Below are 23873 nucleotides of genomic sequence, written 5' to 3'. Positions count from 1 at the left end.
GTGTTCATTTGTCATATCTGTGATCACTGCAAACAGATTCCCGGATTCTGAACAGGGAGGGATGGTTCTTCTACTCCCCCCCCCCCCCCCCCCCCCCCGCTCCACTGGAAAACTCAGCACTTTAGTGATTTTGTAACACTTCTTTCTGTAGGGGCTTTGTCTGGTAGACCCTCTGTCAAAGGGGTATACATCCTTTGAACTTTCTCAGCTTCCAAGTCGAGGCACCCTGTGACATTAACAAGTGAAGGGAGTTTTGAAAAGTTTGCTCATGCGCCCCTCCCTCCTCCCTCCCAACCAAGCCTACAGCAACCATCACTGGCGGCCTGCCTGGTTGTAGTTAAACCCCACTTTTAAACCTGGGGGTGTAGGGGTGAGGGCAGGGGTTAGTGAAGTTCTTAAGGACAACAATGGGTACCGGCTCCTCCTTCCATCTGACAGCAGCATTTTGGACATGCAGGGTCTCATGCTCGAGCAACTTGACCCTAAGGAAAGAGGAGACTTAGACTGGGCTTCTGGTTAAATAGCCCTGTGCTGCCAACAACTGACCAATATTACAGGTCTGGGTGGTGCGACCCTGAAGTAGTAAAGATACAAGGATGTAAATAGCTAATTTACAACCAGCCAAGTATTGATCAGCTCTCCTCATCACAGGTTCAGCGTGCACGGACCCTTTCCTCTCTTGCGCCTTGAGTTGTGTCATTCTTTTACAGCCTAACCAGCACTTGCCAGACACCAACACGCCTGCTCAACAGTGTCCGTGTCATTCTTTGTTATTGGTGTTGTTTGTTTTACTTGGGGGGTGGGGTGGGGCAGGAGATCGAAGCTAGGGTCTTGTGCCTGTAGGAAATCACTCCATCTCTGATCTCTTAGCTGTATTCTCAGCCCTCTTTTTACTTTTTATTTTGAGACAAGGTCTTACTTAATGGTCCAAGCAAGCCTCTGACTTCAGGTCCAAATGACCCAGCCTCTCAAGGATCTGGGATTACAGACCTGGTTATCCTCACTGGCATGGTAGCTAGCCTCAGGCTGTGGTAACTCCTTACTCCCCTTCACTTCATCCCACTCCCCACCCTGCCTTCCTTTGTTGTCCCTTCTTGGCCATCAGTAGAGTACGATTGTGATGGCTAGTCTTCGTTGTCAACTTGACTGCATATGGACTCAACTCAACCACAAGCTGTTGGGCACTCCTGTGAGGGATTTTCTTAATCAGATTATTTGATGTAGGAAGACCCATGCTAAATCTGGGTGGCACCTTCTGGTGGCACCCCAGATAAAAGGACTTTGAAAAAAGAAACTTTGCTTTTTGCTGGCTTGCCCTCACTCTTGCTGGCAAATTCCATCTATCCTGTCGTTTGCCGTTGTTAGAACCAACTTCTCCTGGGACTTCAGTATAGACTCAAGACCAGCTGCTCCCCAGGTATCCTCTAGGACTCCTGAGCCAGATTAGGATTGCTAGACCTTCCAACTTCAAGAACTGAACAACTACCAGATCTTGGGTTTTCCCATTTTTCAGCTGCTGCATGATGACCCTGGGCTGGAGGACCAAAGTAGTGTTATCACAATGTTCACTAATCTTGGTTGTCAACTTCATTACATCTGGAATTAAATAAATCCCAAGATGCTGGGCATTCTGTCAGTTCTGTTCCTCCATAGAGGCCTGTTTAATACCGCTGCATTAGGACTGGGCATGGTGACACATGCCATTAATCCTAGCACCCTCTGAGGACAGGGGCAGGCAAATCTCTGTGAGTTTAAGGCCAGTGTGGTTTACATAAAGATGTCTAGGCCAATCAGAGCTACACACTGATATGTGTACTTGTCTCTGGCTCCAAAGTGCTGGGATTAAAGGCGTGGGCCACCACCACCCAGCGTCCTCTCCGTTCTCATTCTCTTTTTCTTGATAATCCATTAACTACTAAATAGTTATTATAAACACACAAGAGCAATCCCTGTCTTGAGTCAGCCACATTTCTCCTTTTCCCCTTTTCATGTAGTCTGAAACCTTAGTCTATGGGATGGCGTCACCCATGTTTGAGGTGTAGGCCTTTCCTTAGTTAACCCTCTAAAGATGCCCTCTCTAAAGGGTCCTTAATCCAGTCAGGGAATTAAAATAAACTATCTCAAATGGTGTTGGGTCAGCTAAATGGTTCACATACAAAAGAATGAAATTTGATCTCACACATTAAAATGAGTCATAGGCCTACATGCAAGAATTAGAGATACTGGTAGCCTAGAGATGATCTGAAGTTCATGGAAAGTTGTCCATGAAAATATCAACAACATATTTTGGCCGAAGACTTAAGCGTCCACAAATTTTAGCACCCGCAGGATCTTTGAACCAACTCCTCTGTAAAATCCCCAGCATTGCGTTTAGCTTCTCCACGAGAGAAAGGGAACATCACAGAATCACCACCAAAACGAGGAAGGCGGCGTGGAGAAGGAGCAGCCCCAGGACTCCTGACGCCTCCCCAGGCTGTAGGTCTCGCTTTGTATCTCAGCGCCCCCCTAAGAGCCTCAGGACAGCGCTGACTCTGGGGTTTGAATCTCAGACGCACCGTGCGAGCGCACGGCCGTAGCTTTCTGCAATTGCATCAAGTCTGTTTGGAGACAAAGCGTTGGGTTTTGTTTTTTCGCCGCTCTAGTGTGCTTTTTTTCTAACCCTCAGGAATGTCACTGATTTTGCTAAAACTTGACTGATGTGTTTTGAGAAGACCTCTTGATGTACATCCAGGCACAAGGCGATTCTGAATCGCCAAACTGGAAACCGGTCTTATCTCACGCGGAGCGGTAACCTTTTAGACTCCCTTCGGGTCTCTGGCTTGCAAGCTTTTGGGGGCTCGCTCTGTGAGTTTTCTATATAATCCAGTGTTTCAGTGGTTTATTGGTTTGAAGGAAATGTTTTTGTTTTGGCGGCAGTGTCAATCCGTCTAAATAATACTTATACAATACCAGCTGACCGTTTTTCACCTGATCTACTGTGATTTGATAAAAAAAACTAGAGAGGGTCCTCCAGGTGGCTCCGTGGCTTAGTTGGCTAAAGCGCCTGTCTCGTAAACAGGAGATCCTGGGTTCGAGTCCCAGTGGGGCCTTGTTCGTACTTTTTGTCAACCCAAATCACGTTTAATTATACAACCAAATTTACAAGTTCAGTCTCTCCGACCGCTACTTCTGCTTCCTAAAGTACGAATATTTCAAATTCTGTAACTATCTAGGTCAGGGCTAAGAAAATTTCTAGCAGAAAGTTGAAAGATTTTCAACTTAATCTTTGTAAAATAGTCATCTGAGTTCTCAAATCCTAAGCATCTTACTTAAACAGATGAAAAATAATCGAAGCTCACTGGACACTTTCCGAGTTGCATTTTATGTCTTTTCTCATGCACACTTAATCTACAGGCATACTCACTAAAGTAAGCTTACTGGGCACACTTCACAGGTAAGTTAGATGAGAAAGGAGAGAAGGTAATCCGCCCAAATCTTACAGCTAGTGACATAATGAGGCTAGAATTTAAACTCAATATTTCTGATTCTAAATACTACATCATCTTATTACAAAAGCCACATCCACTAAAGCTCAGAACAATGATGTTTAAAATTGCATGACCACACAGACTGATTACACAGCCTCTTCTTGTCTATGAGCATGCCCACATACTCCAGAACACGCATACACATAGTGCAGGTCTTTGGAAGTGTTCACTGATTTCTTTAAACTGTCATGTGTTCATCATGGGCCAAAGAGAAAAAAAAAATCCTCGAGACTCACAAATCAAGTGCCAGTCACTAGAGCTTGAAAAGCAACTCGATGGCAGGGGCTGGGCTCTGAGTGAGGCTCTTGGTGACCTCTGTCCTGGTAGGCAATGTCAAAAACGTTTTTCAGAACCACAAATGAATATTACAAAGATTTTAAGCTGATGCAGGAGACTATATGACTTTGTTTTTGTTTGTCAGTGTTAAGTTTGGAAGTGGGCGTCTCACAAGTGTGTGGCAAGTATAGTCTTCATTCTCCACTGATATAAACTGGGTAATTAGAGGCATATGTCTAGTCCAGGAAACCAAAGTTCTAGACCAGCATGCCAAAACCATAAAGTTGTGTTTCTGAATGAGAGATGATTGAAATGAATTCTGGAAGGAATTCTTCATAGTGGACAACCTCTCTTACAGCTCACCATAGTGGAAAAGACACATTTATTTATTTCAATTGGTAATTATGGAATTCAATTCAGGCCCCCATTTATTCAAAGAATTAATTGTATGCCACTCATATTAAGTGTGAAAAGGTAAATGACTTTTGAACCCAAATGAGATAAAAGCTCCTTTGGTAGGAAAGAAGCAGAAGTTACACAAACAAACACAATGTTGGGGCAGTGATGCAGGGACGTCTGGTGCTTAGGAGGACACATGAAAGTGATTTGCTTTAATCAGAGGTTATGGTTTGAATATGAAGCTTTTCCTCGTAGACCTTTGTGTCCTACATGGTCTCCAACTGGTGACACTTTTTAAGAAGGGGTCTTGATGGACAAAGCAGATCACAGAGGTGGGATGGTGAAGTTCACAGTCCAGCCTGCTTCCTGTCCTGTTCTGCTACACCATGAGCCAACAGCTGTTGTATGTTCCCATGGTCCTCTTTCCTGTTACAGTGAGCCAAAATGAATCCCATTTCTGCTGTTCCTTCTTACCAGGAGTTTGGTCACAGCAATATGAAAAATAACAAACGTATTAGGGACAGCAGAGAAAGGGGGCATGCCAACTGCAAAGAAAGAGAGCAGCGTAGAGAAGAAAGGCAGAGCGTGTAATACCGAGTTAGAGGGAATCAGGCAAAGTGCACAGGATTGAAACAGTCTCTGTTAGAGAAAGAACAAGTGGCAAACAAGACAAAGACCAGGCTTTCATTGGGTGTATTGGAGGATTTCAGTCTATCCCATAGCAACCACATCCCCATGCAAGCAGACAGGACTACACACGCATTTCAAAATATTATCAGCCAGGGAAAATTCTGAGACACTTGATATTTATTTTTTTAAGTGTTTTTGTTTTTTTTTTCTTTATTTTTGAAAGTAGCTTTATACTTAAATCAAAAGAACAGATTTCAAGCAGTATGACCAGAATTACAGAGAGTGTACAGACATTGCATAATCAAAAGGCAACAAGTGTGGGAAGGAAATCATCCCAAAATTGGCAGTCTTTTCCCCCCGTAACTTCTGAGGGCTCAGAACTCACAGGTGACTCTTTTGTGAGGCACTTAAAGTGTAAAATGTGAAGGAAAAGTAAACAATTACACCCACTGCTTTTGCTCGATAATAATTCCATAAGAGCAAATTCCAACTGCTTCTTCTCTTTTCCCAACCTGAATGAATTTGCTAATATTTTAATAAGCATCTAGTACAAACTAGGAGTTCCTGAACAATTTAGTTCTTTGTTCCGTTTTTTTTCTCTTTTCTTTCCTTTATTTTTTAAATAAAATGTCTTTTTGATATTTTCGTGTATGTTGTCCTAATTCATTTTTATTGTCAATTCCACACAACCCAGAGTCACCTGGAAAGAGAAAAGAAGATGGAGCAGATGGAACCCACAACAATTCCACCTGGTTCATATGGTGCCATGATGCTGATAGCAGCCCTCTAAGATCAGTTTTGGGTTAGAAACTGCTAAAGATGATTCCAACTTGGCTAGCTGAGATGGTACACCTTCTTACCACATTCTGGCCAGAGCTTCAAATAAGAACTTCAAACAAACAAAGCCTACTAACTACTTGGAGACTACCTACAATTGTACCAGACAGTAATCTTAAAACTTAACCATCATTTTAGTTTTTATAGGATCCCATAGAAATAACATTGTCCCCATGACAGCTAGAAGTAATTCTAGAAGATGATATCCCCTCTCCCAACAGAGTTTGTCCTCAGGGTTAGGGACAATTATTATCTGTTATGGGTTGCTTATAAATTGTATAGGGTTGGGGGGTGGAAATAAAGTAGGCTCAGGGATCGTTTTGAAAAAAAAAAGGGGGGAAGGAATGGATGGGATGGAATAATAGGTACATTAGTGTATCTACTTGTGAACTATTAGGTACAGGCAATTTACATTGGTATAGGTTCTTGTATATATATTATTTTTGTATTCTAAGATAATTTGTGTATTGTTAGAAATTCAAATTATATTTGTTATATTGAATATGCTGCTTTTCTGTTTTCAATATTTGTGCACCAATGTAAAGTTATTTTGTCATATTGTATGCATGCATGTTTCTACCTCTGCTTAAGATATTTTGCATACTGATGCAGTTTTAGGATATATTGAAGTTAAATATCATATTGCAGTATATATTTCTATCTCTGGTCAAAATACTTATATATGTTGTTTACATTTTGGCATCATTGTCCCCATTTACTGCACATGTATTTAAAGACTGTCTAATTTTAGAATGTGAAGTCTTAGTTTTTAAGCTATATAGGTATTAAGAGTTAAAAATCAATAGTCACCCATGTTTGTCATACTTATAGTTAGGCTAGTTCTCTAAATGCACAGAGATTATATTCCACATAGATAGGTAATCTTCAACCACTTCAAAGATCTGTAGAACATGGCATTTAAATAATTTAGGATTCTGTTGATGTCAAACACGATTGCTCCTGACAGCACCAATCTACTTCTAAATCCCCAGGAAGTTAGGAGCTCAGGACCTCTCTGTGGAGGAACATTCATGGGCACAGTCTCATGTGGGTTTTGTGCAGGGTCACAGCTGCTGTGAGTTCATGAGAGCAGCAGCATGGCATTTGAGAAAATCAGGGTTCCACATCACTCCCCCCACTTCCTCTGGCTCTCACATTCTTCCCACTCCATCCTTCCTTGGAAGGAGTGCTATAGAGTGTACTGTGTCTGTTTTGGCTGGACTCTCAGCACTTTGACCAGTTATGCATCTGTAGCTAGCACTGATCCCTGGGGTTGGGAAGACAAACTTTTCTGACCAAAGGTAGCAGTAGCACCAATTCCTGGGTATCAACATAGTTAGTTAAAGGCCTTTTGACAAGCACATTACATCCACTTTGCAGAAAAACACCAGCAGCTTCCCAAGTAGGACCTATGAAACTTTGAACTGGGCTTACAACCCCAGGTGTGAATTCTTCTTCTGAATGGGACCTTAAGTACAATCAGGATGAAGTCATTATCCACATAACAGACTTGTCACTTCGGTCCCAGTGGGCACACCTGTCAGGATTATTGATAACATTATTTAGGTCACATGAGCCCTGAGCAGAATCATGTGTTTTCGGAAGAAGAAAGTGGAGATGATAAAAACAAGGTATAGACTGATGCAAGGTCTGCACTGCTGGCTTTAAGAATGGCAGAGACCCCCACAAGCCAAGGGAAGCAGCTTAAGAGCTGAAAATGCCAGGGAAGCAGAGGCAGGAGGAGCTTTGAGTTCGAGGTCAGCCTGGTGTACAGAGTGAGTTTCAGGACAGCCAGTGATACACAGAGAGACCCTGTCTTGAAAAAACAAAAGCAACAAACAATCAAAAAACAAAAAAGCTGAAAAAAATAAAAGAAGCAGATTCTCTTCTACTCTTTGGAGGGGTTTGGCCTAGCTAAACCTTGGATTTCTGACCCTTAAACTAAGAGCATAAATGTGTATGGTTTTAAGCTTTCAAGTTTATGCTAATTTCTTACAAAGGCCACAGAAAAGTCACCCATGCCCTACACTGCATTAAATGCTGCAAGCCTGCACTCCAGGAGAGCTGTGATGACCTCCAAGTATTTACTCAAATATTTACTATTATTAGTGTGAGCAAGATAACACTAATTTACCTAGAGAGTCTAGATTATGTAAATTATTGTGTTTTCTTTGAACTATTTGACTGTGAAGGAGCTAAGTACAAAGAGACATTTCATTGTATGGGCTGCTAAGCTAAACCAACATTTATATTTTAAAGGTATCTTGACTTCAAAATTTGGGTCTAAGGATTTGTTGCTTTGGAAAAGAGGTTCTTCTTTTGTTTCCACAGAGAATGAGAACCTATGAAGTCCTTCCAGACTAATGTGGTTTGATGTACCAAAACCCCCTGAATGGTCACTGTGAACACCCACAAAATTACTTCACCTAACAAAAAAGAGAAAGCAGTTTGGAGAGAACTATACCCAAATTCCCAAATATTGTTTATAAATGTTTGTTTACATTTAAAGGGGGATATGCTATAGAGATGAATATTTTGTATTGGTATAAATCTTGGTCTATTGATATAAATATTAGGTCAATTTTGTTATATGTATGTTTCTGTTCTTGATTAAGGTATTGTGTTTGTGCAGCTCATTTAAAAATGTAATGTGTAATTAAGAAATACAGATTAATAGATAATCATCAATAATAGTCAAGCTTTAGGTTTTCTAAATATATAGAGATATATTTCAGTTAGATAGTATTCTTCAAATCTTGCAAAGACTACAGAATATGGCATTTAAAATGTTTTAAGAACTTAGACTTTTCATGACAATGAGACTCACCTGTTCCTGGCAGTACCAATTTACTTCAAGAAGATGATGGGCACTAAAGAGGCTCCTTATGGTGTTGGTTAGCCATTAGGGCAAGAAACTGCTCTTTACTGGACTGCTTGATGTATGCTGTATGAACTGTAAGGCCCACAGAGAAATGACTGCTGAACTTGTCTAAAGGTGAGATGATCTTTTGGGGTTCCTGCTTCATAAAAGAGTCTGCTAGATATTCTGTAGGATACACATACAAAAAAGTGACTGACAAACTGCCAATATAGGTAAAACTGTCTTTGAAATTTCCTGCTTCATGGAAAAGTCAGTCGGATACTATGGGCCTGTAGGCTGAAGACGGGTACCCCAATGTTCCAAAAGAACTTTGGGTAACTGTCTAGGAAATGAGATGTCTCTGTCAATTCTAGAGTTTTAAAAGTTTCTTACAATGCACTTCCTGTTTACTTAGGTAATAGTATATCCTTTTGGAGTCTTTGATGGAGTTAAAAAATAGTTATAATTTTCCTTAGTTATGATAAAAATAGATGTAAATATTGTAATTATAATTCTTGCTTGATAGCTGTTTCATTGTATATAGTCTTTCTATGTTAAAGTTAAAACCTTCCTTTTTATTTAGACAGAAAAGGGGAAGTGGTGTGGGATTCCCTTCTGTATGCTATGCATATTTTTTATTACCATTGGTTAATAAAGAAGCTGCTTTTGGCCAATGGCTTAGCAGAATATAGCCAAGCTGGAAAAGATATATAGAGAGAGTACACAGAGTCAGTGAGAAGCCATGTAGCCACCCACAGGGGATAGATGCCTCTGCCGGAGCCCACCAAAACCTCACCAGTAAGCCACAGCCATGTGACAATACACAGATTAATAAAAATGGGTTAATTTAAGATAAAAGAGTTAGCAAAAAATACACTTAAGCTATTGGCCAAACAGTATTGCAATTAATATAGTTTCTGTGTGGTTATTTTGAGTCTGAGCAGCTGGGGAATGAATGAGCAGCCCCCACCAACAGATCAGAGAAGCAGAGCAGCCAGCCACTAGTTCTTACCTCTACAAAATCCCCAGACCAAATGGGATATCCTGTCTCTACAAGTCCTTAGACTGAATGTCTTGTTTCTGTCTTCTCCTGCTTTATATCCCTCTCTCTGTCCAGCCATATTTCTTCCTGTCTCCACCTCCCTAGTGCTGGGATTAAAGGCACGTGAATCAAGACTGGGATTAAAGATTTTAGCCACCACTGCTGGGCTCTGTTTCTCTTTAAAATGGGATTAATCTCATGTAGACCATGGTGACACCACTTCCTGGCCTCTATGACTAACTAGTGGCTAGCTCCACACTCTGATCTTCAGGCAAGCTTTATTTGTTAGATCACAAACAAAATATAACAAGTTCTGGAGTTCGTCCGTCCCTCCCTCCCTCCCTCCCTCCCTCCCTCCCTCCCTCCCTCCCTCCCTTCCTTCCTTCCTTCCTTCCTTCCTTCCTTCCTTTCTGATCTGTTTCTGGCTACTTCCTTCTTTTCTATGGAACCATTGTCTCCAGGTATACAGCAGAGCTTGTGATTATAGGGCATGCTATACTTTTAGGCACATGCTACTTCTAATGCACCATCCTTACCACACCCTCTTTTCTTACTACCTTTCCCCATTGAGCAAAACAGGAAACGCCAGGTATCTTCTAGCCAGCCTCTGGCTCCTTGGGTTCTTTCTCTGGCCTTCATCAGAACTTTTGTTCACTAGTTCCTGTCCCTTTTTCGGTGATTCTCAGTGTTTCCTCTATATTCAGCTTCACCCTGGGGATTATAACTTAGCTAACAGAGGGAACCCCGCACTGGGGATACAGATAATTCTATTGTGTGTCTTAGTTGAAAAACACTGCCCCAGACTCTGAGTTCCTCTGAACTTGGGCCCTTTCTTAACTCCCTATAAACTTGTCTGTTTCCTGGGAGTCCTGGTTCTGTGTGGGTTCCCTAGGTCCTCATCCAATATTTGTTGAGTGCAGTTCTTAAAAGAGGAGTTGATTGGGGCACATTGGAGGCTCGGGAAGGGAGCGGGGAATTATCTGAGTATCTGGCTGAAATGAGGCATCTCTCCTTAACTGCTCATCCCTGCAGAGCTTGGCCAACTTGAGACCCTGGAATGACGCCAATCTATACCCAGAAAATGTTTAATCTTGGGCTGTTTCATCTCCATTTGCACATTTCAATCCCGCTGGTCCATCAATCACAAATGCTCCACGCATGAGTGGGTCTGTGGAAAGACTGGGAGTTTCTAAGCTCTGTAGCTTATGGTGTAATACAATAATTAATAGAAGAGACCGGGTTTATTTAAGTGGGAGGACAGGGGATCATGACTCTTAAATTCTTTTTTAAGTCTCTAATCTTTCAGGGTTGCATTTAGTAGGAGACATTCTTGTTACTCAAGGATAAGCCCCGAACGCAGGTTCTCCCCCCACCCTTATGTACACTACAAACACAAAAAACTAAATCCAGAATATTAGCCATACTCCCACTGAAGCCTTTAGTTCTGAGCTCACATTTGTCTCCACTGCAGCTTTAAGACACACACTCAATCAGTTCACTTTGGGCAGATATAAATAGGAATAATTGTATGTTTTTCTGAATTCAAGGGAAGCAGAATAAACCCGTGTTTTCCACAGATCACGAGATTTCTAGTCTCTTGGTTTTCCTTTACTTTATGCCAGAATGATGAATATATTCTGAGTTTGTCATTTAGACTTGTCTTGTTTTACTGTCCTGAAGACCAGAATACTGTCCTGAACTGAGTCTCTGAAAAGGACCTTGAAGTCAGATGCAGAGTTTCCCGTGGAGACATTCCTTCCGTAGTTCCTTACCTTCCTGTTGGTTTTGTAACTTTCAATGGATCCTGAGTCCTAAGGCAAAGATTAATATTCTATAAACCCAGGAAGTTTTCTGGGGATTCAAATTGTCATTTCAAGAAGGCGAAGGGATGATAGATGTTTATAATCTGTTTGCCACTAAGTAGATCTTTTCTTTGAAATGCCGCCCAAACAGAAATGGGGCAGTGAGGATCCCAGTGGTTCTCAAGCCCATTCAAGTTTGGAGTGAGGTTTTATTTCCATCCCTATCACTAGGAGCCCAGAATGGGGCCATAGTCCTCACTGTGAGCACTGAGAAATACTAGCCTAATTTCTGTCTGAATCCTCATTGTCTATACTGCTTCCAGAGTCTCCCTCAAATGATCCCACATGTCCCTATTTCCCCGAGTTTAAGAGCGGTTCACCATCACTGACGGCCTTCAGATAACTTCTTAGCTTCTCCTCTGGTGTTCACAGTCCTCTCCACTTCAGATCCTTAAGTTCCTCTCTGGTCTTTCCTGGGTAGGCAGCCTGTTTGCCTGATCTCGTAGGTGAGGAATGTGAGGCCTAAGAAGTGAGGCGACCTCCCCTAGGGAACATACACAGCAGCAGAGTTGAGGCTCAACTCTCTGCCCATGGACCCGAACTCCTCCAATCACAACGTGCTTTCTTCACACACAAGCTCAGCTGTTGTGTTTGAANACAAAAAGTTATGAATATGTAACCATAGTTGTGGAACTTTGTTTGTATAAACTGAACTTTGGAAGAGATAGGTTAAGCTTCAATTTTGATAAAGTTGTTTGTTGGGAGAGACAAAGCAACACATTAATTAAGAGAAATTGTTGTTCTATTTCTCTCTCTCTCTCTCTCTCTCTCTTTCTCTGTCTCTGTCACTCTCTCTCTCCTGTTGAGGGCTTAGTCTGGAGAAGATAGTGTGGGGTAGACTTAGATTAATGAGGCTTCTTCTTACACAGTTAGGACGTCTGTAGAAAAAATGAGAGAGACCAACGCAAAGTTAGACACAGCCATTGCAAAGCTTGTGTGACGTATAGGGTAAAACTGGAGCAAAGCTTTCCTTCTGAGTCTCAGGTAATTTCCATTATAGTACATAGTTTTGAAAATTTGACAAAAACACATTTTACATAGAGGAACCTCTACTAAGACTGTGGAAAGGACCCCTCAGAAGAGAAATTCAGACATTTAACACTCATGAGGAATATCATTCTAGCATGCGATTTGACATTGTCTATGAAAATAAATTTTCTGTGCTAGAGGGAGGGTTCAACAGTTAAGAACACTGGCTGTCCCTGTGGATGGCCTGGGGTTAAGTCCTCAGACCCTTAAATCCAGATATAACTGGAACAGCTGTGGATTCACAGCTGCTGGAAGGGTAAGGGTTACTAGACAGGAAATTCCTGAAGTGATTTTGACTAGATAGCAAGGTTAGAGAGAGACCCGATTAGGTATCAACAGTAGGTAATTGGGCCTGAACTGGCTTAGCTGGATTCTTGTTGAAATTTGGCTGCCCTCCCTTCCCCTCAGGACTGTCTGTTATTCTTTTTTAAAGATATAAGGGTGTGGGGGTGGTGGTGGAAGGCTGGTCACATGAGGTGCGGTGGTCTCACGAGGGGTAGCAGATCCCAGAGGGGTAGCAGCGGATGACCAAAGGCCACTGTGGGTCCCACTGAGGCCTTGATGAGTCACCTTGGCAGATGGGAGACCCCTCTGTGGGTGAGAGACAGAAAGATGCACCATACACAGAGAGAGTGTGGGTATGGAGTTTATTTAGTGTGTTACGGAGGTCAAAGGAAAGAAGGAAGGGGAGAAGGAGGAAGAAGAAGAAAGAGAGGCAGAGAGAGGGGGAGAGGGAAGAGAGAGACAACAGGAAAAATTTAGGAAAGAGATGAAAAGAGAGAGCACAGGTTGGAAGAGGAGGGATATTGACTTCCCTGGGTGGAAGGGGATGTCTTGGGAGGGGGCAGGGTTTGTTTCTTAAAGGGACAAAGTACTCAGGTGACAGACTATGCCAGCAGATCTTAACATTCCCATCTCTTTCTTATAATAAAAAGGCAGGAGTTTAGGCACAACAAGTTAAAGGAATTGAGACAGCGGATTCTTATTTGTGGGCATCATCTTGGGGGGAAGACCAGAGAAAGCTGGTTACATCCTAGGGTAGTGGTCGCTTTACTCCTGTTCAAGGTTTGTGGTATGGAACTATCTGGTGTCTCTTGGACCTGACAAAGTGTTGGCAAAACATAGGACAAAGTCAAGTTTAGGATTAGAAAAAAAATTTTGAGGACCAGGAAATGGAGAAGGGTGTATCTGACCTGTTTAAGGTGGACCCTTCAACTCGGCTTTCTGGAACACACAAGAATTCCTTGGGTTTGTGAAAACATAAGTTTTATACATATATATTGTATAAAAAGTAGCATATTTATGTCAGAATGACTGCGATAGTTGTTTTTGCATAATGAAAAGCATTTTTAAGACTATGGAAGGCAGTGTGAGAGAGAAATTTGTTAACTTGTATCTGTTCTTATCCTCTTATAACTTGCAGGTATTACATTTTAATAACTTGCATTTGTATTTTATTGAATTTTTTTTTTTTTTGGTGAGGTTGTTCTTTTAAACCAACAAACCTCTCAGCTGTCAAACTGCATCAGAGATCTTTGAGAAGGGTAACATTTTACTTGAGGGGTTATTGATTAAAAAATGACAGCGAACTTACTTGGTTGGCTACCTAGAGTCATTCTTTAGAGTTGATTGGCTACCTGAGCCACTCCTCTGGGTACCTCCATGAGGTCTGGGTCATATTTGCCTTTTGCTGTTTGGCACAGGGCCTGCCGGGCTCCAAAAGATCCTGTGATCTGCAGGAAGACAAGACTACCTTGATCTGAGCAGCTAGGCTGTTGATTCCAGTGATTTTGTCCACTGTCTGGAGATCTTCAGTTTAGATGAAAGACAGTTTTGCTCGGTGGTCAGTGCTTAGCAGTTGAAGTGAATTGCAGATTGACGTTGTTCTGTGCCCATTTGTGTTCTGTCTTCTTTGGAGAAAGTCGAGTGCTGCTATTAGGAGCCAACCTGTCTATTTTTGTTATAAAAAGTCTTTTAATAATTAAATATTTAAATGCCTTATTCCTCAGATTTCTGAGCAGTTGAGGGCTGTTTAACAGTGGACCTGACAATAGTAGAGAACAGCTTAATATATTTTAAAGCAGGGTTGAATTACATATACAGTATTTTTTGTAAGAGATTTAAAAGTACATACCAATTTAAAATATGAGACTTACAGCTTTCTTAGTCTGGAATGAAATATAATGAACAGACAATTACATCTAACAGTAAATATTCGTGCATTCACACCCAGTTGAATTTAAGTGTTAAATGAAAAGTGAGCTAGAAGAAGTTGGCTAAGGGCGGGACCTCATGCGGAGAGCCTACTGCCAAAGCTCTATGGCTAGGGGCAGAACCTCTGGCTCCTCCCTTTGCTAAGCCCAAAGAAAATGGTTGTCCAGGTGGTATGACTATTTAAATTTAGCTGCTCGCTGATAAAAGTTAGAAATGTGGTTTGTTTTTTTATAGCTGAAAACGTGAGAACGGTAAAATGGCGCAAACCCCAGGGCATCTAGGTGGACATCTCCAGGCTAGCACAAGTTTGATAATAAAGCCAAGACAATTTCCAGCTTGTCGGCTCAGGAACCAGGGCTAGGACTGCTATGAGCAGTCCTTACAGTGGAGAGGACCAATTACGAGATGTCTGAAAAGAAAACACACACCCACACACCCACCACATCTTAGCAGTGTAAGGACCACACTGAGTGGTACGCTCACGTTTCTAGCTAAGGGAGCAATGAGGCAAAAAAATATCCGAGGGGCCCTGGGCCCCAAAAGCTAATGCACCACTCAGTGTGTGCAGGGCTAAGGGAGAACCAGAGAAAGGGCAATCGCCCCAGAGGCACTATGCCAAAAAGGGACCAGTCTTACCAATTTTCCCAGTGGACAGATGGAAAGCTGGGGAGTGGGCTGGTAGAAGGTCCAGGTTTAGAATTTTTGCTCATAGTGCAGCAGAGGTAGAAACAGGGCTCCATGAATGGAAGAGAGACAGATTCCACTGCTGCAGTGGGAGGCTGTATGGGGGGGGTGTGGAGGGGAGACCCGGGCTCTGACACCAGAGTTGAGCAGGGCCAGGCCACGATGGGAGAAGGGAGAAGGGAAAAAAAGGAGGGGAGAAGGGAGAGAGGCAGAAGTTGCCTCTCCAGAAAAAGGGCAGAGAGAAAAAGGACAGGGAAGAGTAAGGGGAATTTAGAGACAAAAATGTAAGTAAACTGCAAGACTAGGTAAGGATACCTCAGTAAAGATGGTGGGACTTGGTCACTTCCCTTAGTTAAGATGGCGGTGAGGTCACCTGACCTTCATGAAAATGGTGGTAGTCACATGGAGAAACCACATTTTTAGAGCGGAGAGAGTTTTAAATATAACAACAAGAGAGACATAGAGGCTGTACGGAATAAACATTTGAAACAGAATTCCATTCGTGTGGCCACACCATTCACACATTCTTTCATAGTTGAGGTGAGAGGAAAATTACTCAGTACCATAAGTCACTGCATCACTGAACCGCCATACCACCAGCCATGGTGAGGAGCAAAGGCTGGAATTGTAAACAGCTGATTCGTGGATCCGATTTATCTTGCTGCTTTCTGCGGGACCAGCAGTAGTGGTGGCAGAGACAGAATAAAAGGAATAGGAATGAGAGAAAAATGAGCATTTACAGGCGGGTGGCAAGGGGCTGCCCAGCGAAAGGAAAAGCAGATGGGCATGAGATGCCAGGGGCAATACACCGGCAGTCATGTTTGCTGGTGGAAATTAGAAAGAAGTTGATAGGGAACCTGTTTGCAATGTTGGAAAGTGGTTCTATTCCAGGGTCCTCTCATGTTCTGACAACCTGCCTGCGGGTGGGAGGGAACATGGAGAGAGCCTGGCGGAGTCAGGCACCAATGTTATACGTTTTTAAAGATACAAGAGGGGACTGGGGGAAAGGCCGGTCCAATGATGGGTAGCGGCAGGTGATCTGAAACTTCGGTGGGTGACCCGAAATCTAATCGGGTCCCCCAGGCCTTGGCATGTCCCCTGAGTCCTTGGAGGGTCACCTTGATGGGCGAAGGTCAGAATGATTCGGGACACAGAGAGACAGTGGGTGTAGACTTTATTTAGTGGGTTTGGAGGAAAAAGGAAAGGGGGAAGGAGAGAAGGAGGGGGAGAGAGAGAGAGAACAGAAATTACTTCTTCAGGAGACAGACGCAAAGAGAGAGCACAGGCTGGAGGAGACAGACATCCCATTCCCTCAGCGAAAGGGGAGGGGTTAGGAGAGGGCGGGGCTTATCTCTTAAAGGGACAGGGACAGTTTACAAGCCAGGCCAGCAAATCATAACACTGTCTATCAGCTCATTCCTATTCTACATTGCAGGTTCAGGCTGTTGTCTCCCCAGGGGAATGTTTGCTAAGGGATGCCATGAGGTGTTTGTTCCCCAGTGTGTTTGATAGGGATGCTGTCAAAGCAACATCTTGGGCTGGGGAGCCTAGGGAGAGGCTCAGTTTCAGGGCTGGGCCTGTGGTCCTGGCAGAGGTAGTAGCTTCCTGGCTCCAGCCCGCAGGAGATGACCTTTCTCCTGCAGTGCCAGGACACTAATCAGGAAAAAGACGAAGAGAAATATCAGACTCAGGAGCAAGCGGGGTGGGGTTGAGGAGGTCACAGGCAGTGGGTTCTCTCCTAGCTGTTGGGGCGTCTCTAACTAGACAGGAGGTTTTTCTCCAGGCGTTGTTGCCTCTGTGTCTGTGTTTTGAGAGTCCAATGTCACATGGAGTAGAAGAACAAGTTCTTCCACGTATGATGCCAGGCTGAAAATTATGAAAGGTCTTTACAAAAGAGCCTTCATAAGGTCCCACCGAGATTTGAACTCGGATCGCTGGATTCAAAGTCCAGAGTGCTAACCATTACACCATGGGACCGACAAAAAGTTATGAATATGTACCCGTAGTTGTGGAACTTTGTATAAACTAAACTTTAGAAGAGATAGGTTAAGCTTCAATTTTGATAGAGTTGTTTGTTGAGAGAGACAAAGCAACACATTAATTAAGAGAAATTGTAGCTCTCTCTCTCTTTTACTCCTTGTCTCTCTCTTTCTCTCCTGTTGAGGGCTTAGACTGGAGAAGACAGCAGGGGTAGATTTAGATTTATGAGGCCATGTATTATGTAATTTAGGACGTCTGTAAGAGAAATGACAGACACCAACTCAAAGTTAGATACCGCTATTGCAATGATTGTGTGAGGTATGGGGTAAAACTGAAGCAAAGCTTCCCTACTGAGTCTCAGATAATTTTCATTATAATACACACTTTTGCAAGTTTTACAAAAACACATTTTATATAGAGGAACCTTAGCTAAAACCATGGAACAGGCCCCTCAGAAGAGAAATTTTGATGGTTAACACTCAGGAGAAATTGTGTTTAACACTCATTATATCATGTGATTTGATAACGTCTATAAAAATAATCTCTCTGTGCTGGAGGGAGGGTTGAGCAGCTAAAAACAATGGCTACTCCTGTGGAGGTCTGTGGTTCAGTTCTCAGACCCTGCAACAATGAGCACCCTAGCACCCCCAGAACCAGGGCTTCTGACTCCCTCTTCTGGTCTCTAGGGCCAGTGCACACATGTGGTACACATTCAGAAATGCAGACAGGAACACACACACACACACACAAACATACACACACACTAAAAAACAATTTTAAAAATAATCTATGTTTGTAGTTTTTCCTCTAAAAATTGTCCGGGAATGCTTTAAGCCTGTCTAAGAGTAGGAATGCAATTATACAAGGTTGAAATAATGCAGATCTATTTGACTGCCCATAGAGAGAACAGGACAGTTGTGCATAGTACTTGATGGCTTGGTGTAAGCAGAGACTTTGCCTTTGTTCCAAGCCACCCAGACCCAAATAATCACACAAAACTGTATTAATTGTAACACTACTCAGCCAATGGCTCAGACATATTCCTAGCTAGGTCTTACATCTTAAATTAACCATTTTTATTATTTTATATTATGCCATGCTGTTCATAATTTACCAGTAACATTCTGGCATCTTCTTCCTTCAACAGCTACATGACTTCTCTCTGACTCCACCTTCTTTGCTCCTCTGTCTCTGCTTAGATTTCCCACCTTGCTATATTCTGTCCTGCCACAGGGCAAACAGCTTCTTTATTAACCAATGGTAATAAAACATATTCACAGCATACAGAAGGGAATCCCGCATCAGCTTGCGAGTTTGGAGAACAGGGATTTATGTTTAAACAAGTAAGACACTGTTGTTGCTGAAGTGTAATGTACAGTGTGCAGGGGAATTCCTGGAAAGAAGCTGTATCTGCAAAGGTGGATAGTCAAATAGAACTTCAGTTATGAGGGGCGTCTGGAATGCTGCTGGTCCAAAAACTAATTACAGTTTATCCTGGCTATCTACAGCCCTCTAAATAGCCATTGTTTGCCCACCTATGTTTTGGGCTAACAAAAATCAATTGGAATTTATTAATTTGACAAATTTTCAATGCTACTAGCCAATATCTGGGGCCTATAAGTGACATTTCTCCACTTGACTGTAACCCAACTTTCTGATGTTTTCACAAATGTATTTGAAAGTGCCTTGGCCTATACCTTTCTTCTGTTACTATTGAAACTTCGTGAAACTACATTGCTCTTCACTAGAGCATGGAATTTAGGCTAACTGACACCTGTGTTCCAGGGCAGCATCGCTCACATTTGTCTTCAGAATAAACTATCTCTTTGGATGTGGGAGCTGTGGATTTTTGTTTATTTTTGTTTGTTTGTGTTTTTCTTTTTTGCCAATAATATTATATTTTGTCAGTCAAAATATATGAAAGATACAATCATTTCAATGTAGGTAGAAGAGACATACATCACAATTTTGGTTTCAACCTGGGATGAAGTAATTTTCACTTTTGCTATGTTTGTGGTGTTTGACTTTTGTTGGTTTTTTCACGTATATACCAATTGAGTGACAGCAATAAAAATGTACAAAAATAATGTGTCTCGGTACAAGACTTTCTTAGAAGTCACATTTACTACCTGTTGACTGGCTGCTTTGAAAAAGTTGTGGCCAGCCTGGTCTACAAGAGCTAGTTCCAGAACTGGAACCAAAAAGCTATGGAGAAACCCTGTCTCGAAAAATCCAAACCAAAAAAAAAAAAAAAAAAGAAAGAAAAAGAAAAAGAAAATTATAGTTGTGATTGTAAATGCAGAATATGGAGGCACTAGAAGAACACAATGCTTTCCCCAGAAGGGCATGCAGCTAGGAGAGACATGGACCACAAGGGATTTTCTCACAGCTTCAATAGTGATTCACTGAGCTCTAAAGTGCACCTGTCAGGGGCAGCTAAGACAAGGAGGGCCACAGCTCTGAGTTGCTGCCTGCAGCAGTGAGGACTCCTGTTACTATTTCAGTGAGCCTGACTCAGGCAAACAAGATCCTTCTGTCTCCCACAGAAAAGAGTATGGTGAAGAAGCAGTATGAAGCACCTCTCATCAACACACATTTCAGCCCTAGATTTTTAAGCATGAGATTAAGAGGAAGAGATTCTCAGACACACAGTGAGACACACACTGTTTAGACTCCAGGCTTTAGAGCATGGCTTCTGGGGGTGGAGTATTGTGTCACACAGTGTCTAAGTACTAGCTGTACATCCCATTTTGATGTCTCTCAGATTTTACAGTTTGAAATTATAGGGTGGCTCTGGAGATACCTCAGATGGGATTATAATCTGATATGATATAATTAGGAGCCTCTGGGATTGCACCTTCTTTTGTGAGAATTTCTAATGAGAAGTCCTAAATCTGTAGGTTTATAGTTAGGAAGGAAAAAGGTCTTAACAGGTATTAATTGTAGAATTCTTTTTTGGGGATGGCGTGTTTTCTAGACAAGTTTTTTTTTTCTCTGTGTAGCTTTGGAGCCTGTTCTGGTACTAGCTCTCTAGACCAGACTGGTCTTCAGTGCTCCACATTCTCTCAGGAATAGATTGGTGCTGCCAGGAGCAATGATGTCACATGTGAACTGGATCCTAAGTTATTTAAATGCCATGTTCTAAAGATCTTTGACATGGTTGAAGGTTATCTAGCTATGCAGAATACAATTTCTATGTATCTAAAGAACCTAATTAGTTTGACTAAAAGTATAATAAAAATGAAAGACTATTGACTTACAATACTTAATACTTATATAACATAAAGATTAAAAGTTCATATCAGAATATTAAACAATCTTTAAAGAGCTGTGCAGTAAAGGAGGACAATGACCTCAAAATGTAAACAGTGTATAAACATCTTGATCAGAGGTAGAAATGTATAATGCAATATGATAAATACATTTTAAAATTGTATTGATATACAAAATGTCTTAAACAGAGGTAGAAACATGCATGCATATAATCTGACAAAATAACTTTGCATAGGTGTGCATATATTGTAAACAGAAATAGGAACATATTCAATATAGTAAATATAATTTGAACCTGTATAAATAGACAAAAATCTATAACAATGTAAATTATCCATAAAGAATAGCTTACAAATATTCACTCTATTTCTCTCGCCAAGAATTTGATTTTGGGAATTCTCAAATCCTTTGGCTTCTCCCTGTTGTTCTAAAATTTTTGGCTATTCTCTCCAATAACACTTCCAAGGCAACTGAGGTTCATTTTCTAGGACTGCTGAGATTAATTGAAGGTAATTGTGTGGCGTAGCCTTGTGCTTGGAGCTCATGTTTTCACCATTTCCCTGACAAAAGGTGAATGTAGCCCATAAGAAACCATCGCTTGTTTATTTTCTTTTAGATTGCTCATATGTATTTGTCCCCATGTATATTCTTTAACTACCTTAGGGTACTTTGTGCCAGATGGTCTTCCCGAGGAAATTACTGGATATGTAGTTAAAACTCTGTATAAGTTGTCTCGGGGTCTGGCTGTGATGAGGCTAAAACCTGTCCTTGTTCCTTTTGTTCCTGCTCACCAATTTTAATAAATTCCTTAATCTTTTCGATTCTTTTGACCACTGCCTTTTGTAAAGTCTGAATCTCCTGTCCAGTGTTCTGTTCTAATGCCCTCACTGAGGATTCCAAGGTATGAAACTTGTTCCATAAAGATAATATCTCATCCTTGGACATAATTACCTTCCTTGTGCTTATTACCTTCCTGGAGGGACATGTTATCCCTTAATCTATCCACAGATTAATAAATATGGGTAGAAACAGAACTCCATGAATGAAAGTGAGACAGATTCCACTGCTGCAGTGGGAGGCAGCACAGGGGCAGGACAGGGGACACCAGGGGGACACAATGCTTCTTATGCCACTAAGCTGAGAACTGGAGTCCAGTCTATAAGACAGAGCAGGGCCTGGCAGTGATGGGAGAAGTGGGAAGGAAGAAAAAAGGGGGGGGAGGGAGAGAAGCAGAGTTGACTTTACCAGAAGAAGGGCAGAGAGAAAGAGGAGGGGGAAAGTAAGAGGAATTTAGAGACAAAAACATAAGTAAACTGCGAGACTAGGCAAGGATACCTCAGTAAAGCAAAACTTGGTCACTTGACCTGCCCTTAGTTAGGATGGAGGAGAAGTCACCTGACATTAGTCAAAATGTCGGCAGTCACATGTTGTATAGAGAAATCACATTTTTAGAGCAACAAGAGTTTTAAATATAGTAACAAGAGAGACATAGAGGCTGTACAGAATAAACATTTGTAACAGAATTACATCCGAGTGGCCACACCATTCACATATTCTTTCATACATGAGGTGAGAGGAAAATACTCAGCACCATAAGCTACTGCATCACCAAATCATACCACCAGCCATGGTGAGGAGCAAAGGCTGGAATTGTGAACAGCTGATTCGTGGATCCAATTAATCTTGCCTGTTTCTGTGGGTCCAGCAGTAGTGGTGGCAGAGATAGAATAAAAGGAATAGGAATGAGAGAAAAAGAGCATTTACAGGCGGGTGGCAAGGGGCTGCCCAGCAAAAGGAAAAGCAGATGGGCATGAGATGCCAGTGGTAATACACTGCAGTCATGTTTGCTGATAGAAATTAGAAAGAAGTTGGTAGGGAACCTTACCAGTAGCAATGTTGGAAAATGGTTTGTTCCTAGGGTCCCTGCATGTCCTCAGCTTGCCTGCCTGCGGGTGGGAGGGAACATGGAGAGAGCCTGGCAGTGTCATGCACCAATGTTGTAGTTTTTTTAAAGATACAAGAGGGGACTGGGGAAAGGCTGTTTCCACGAGGGGCAGCTGGTCCCACCATGGGTAGCGGCAGGTGATCTGAAACCTTGGTAGGTGACCTGAAATCTCAGCGGGTCCCCCAGGCTTCAGCAGGTCCCCTGAGTCCTTGGAGGGTCACCTTGGTAAGTGAGAGACAGAATGATTCAACATACACAGAGAGAGTTTGGGTATAGAGTTTATTTAGTGGGTTATGGAAGGAAAAGAAATGGGGGAAGAGGAGATGCAGGAGAAGAGAGAGGCCTTTGCCTCTTTAGAGAGGGGGAGGGTGGAGAGAGAGAGAGAGAGACAGAGAGACAGAGAGAGAGAACAGAAGTTACTTCTTCAGAAAAGAGAAGGAAAAAGAGAGCACAGGCTGGATGAGGTGGATATCTGCTTTCCTAGGCAAAAGGGGAGGGGCTGAAGGGCGGGGCTTATTTATTCAAGGGACAGGGTGCCCAGGTGACAAACCAGGTGAGCAAACTGTAACACTGTCTATCAGCTCATTCCTAATCTACATTGCAGGTTCAGAATGTTGTTTCCTCAGGAGAATGTTTGCTAAGGGATGCCATGAGGTGTTTGTTCACCAGTGTGTTTGGAAGGAATGCTGTCAAAGCAGTATCTTGGACTGGGGGACCTGGGAAAGGGGCTCAGTTTCAGGGTCGGGCCTGTGGTCCTGGCAGAGACAGCTAGTTTGTTGTTCCAGCCCGTGGGAGATGATCTTTTTCTTGTAGTGCCAGGACACAAATCAGGAAAAAGACAAAGAGAAATATGAGACTCAGGAGTAAGTAGGGTGGGGATGAGGAGGTCGCAGGCAGTCACAGGAAGGAGGGTCTCTCCTAGCTGTTGGGGTGTCTCCACCTATAAAGAGTTTTTCTCCAGGTGTTGTTGCCTCTGTGTCTGTGTTTTGAGAGTCCATTGTCACATGGAGTTGAAGAACAAGTTTTTCCACATATGATGCCAGGCTGAAAATTATGAAAGGTCTTTACAAAAGAGCCTTCATAAGGTCCCACCGAGATTTGAACTCGGATTGCTGGATTCAAAGTCCAGAGTGCTAACCATTACACCATGGGACCCACAAAAAGAAATGAATATGTAACCATAGTTGTGGAACTTTGTATAAACTGAACTTTAGAAGAGATAGGTTAAACTTCAGTTTTGATATTCTCTCTTTCTTCCTCTCTCTCTCTCTCTCTCTCTCTCTCTCTCTCTCTCTCTCTCTCTCTCTCTCTCTCT

At 42.3% G+C, this 23873-nt stretch overlaps 3 non-coding genes across 3 annotated transcripts; 1 reads left to right on the top strand and 2 right to left on the bottom strand.

The window, feature by feature from the left end:
• Positions 1 to 3015: 3015 nt before the first annotated feature.
• On the top strand, positions 3016 to 3089 carry Trnat-cgu (transfer RNA threonine (anticodon CGU)). The gene has a single exon. It is a non-coding gene; the product is annotated as a tRNA-Thr (tRNA).
• A 14176-nt stretch (positions 3090 to 17265) lies between these two features.
• Positions 17266 to 17337, bottom strand: Trnaq-uug (transfer RNA glutamine (anticodon UUG)). Its single transcript has one exon. It is a non-coding gene; the product is annotated as a tRNA-Gln (tRNA).
• Positions 17338 to 23641: 6304 nt separating this feature from the next.
• On the bottom strand, positions 23642 to 23713 carry Trnaq-uug (transfer RNA glutamine (anticodon UUG)). Its single transcript has one exon. It is a non-coding gene; the product is annotated as a tRNA-Gln (tRNA).
• Between the last annotated feature and the right edge of the window lie 160 nt (positions 23714 to 23873).

The sequence above is a fragment of the Alexandromys fortis genome, unplaced genomic scaffold (assembly GCF_014885135.2).
Source record: "Alexandromys fortis isolate MF-2015 unplaced genomic scaffold, M_Fortis_MF-2015_v1.1 scaffold_5, whole genome shotgun sequence".
Taxonomy (NCBI): domain Eukaryota; kingdom Metazoa; phylum Chordata; class Mammalia; order Rodentia; family Cricetidae; genus Alexandromys; species Alexandromys fortis.
This window is presented reverse-complemented; position numbering and strand designations above follow the sequence as displayed.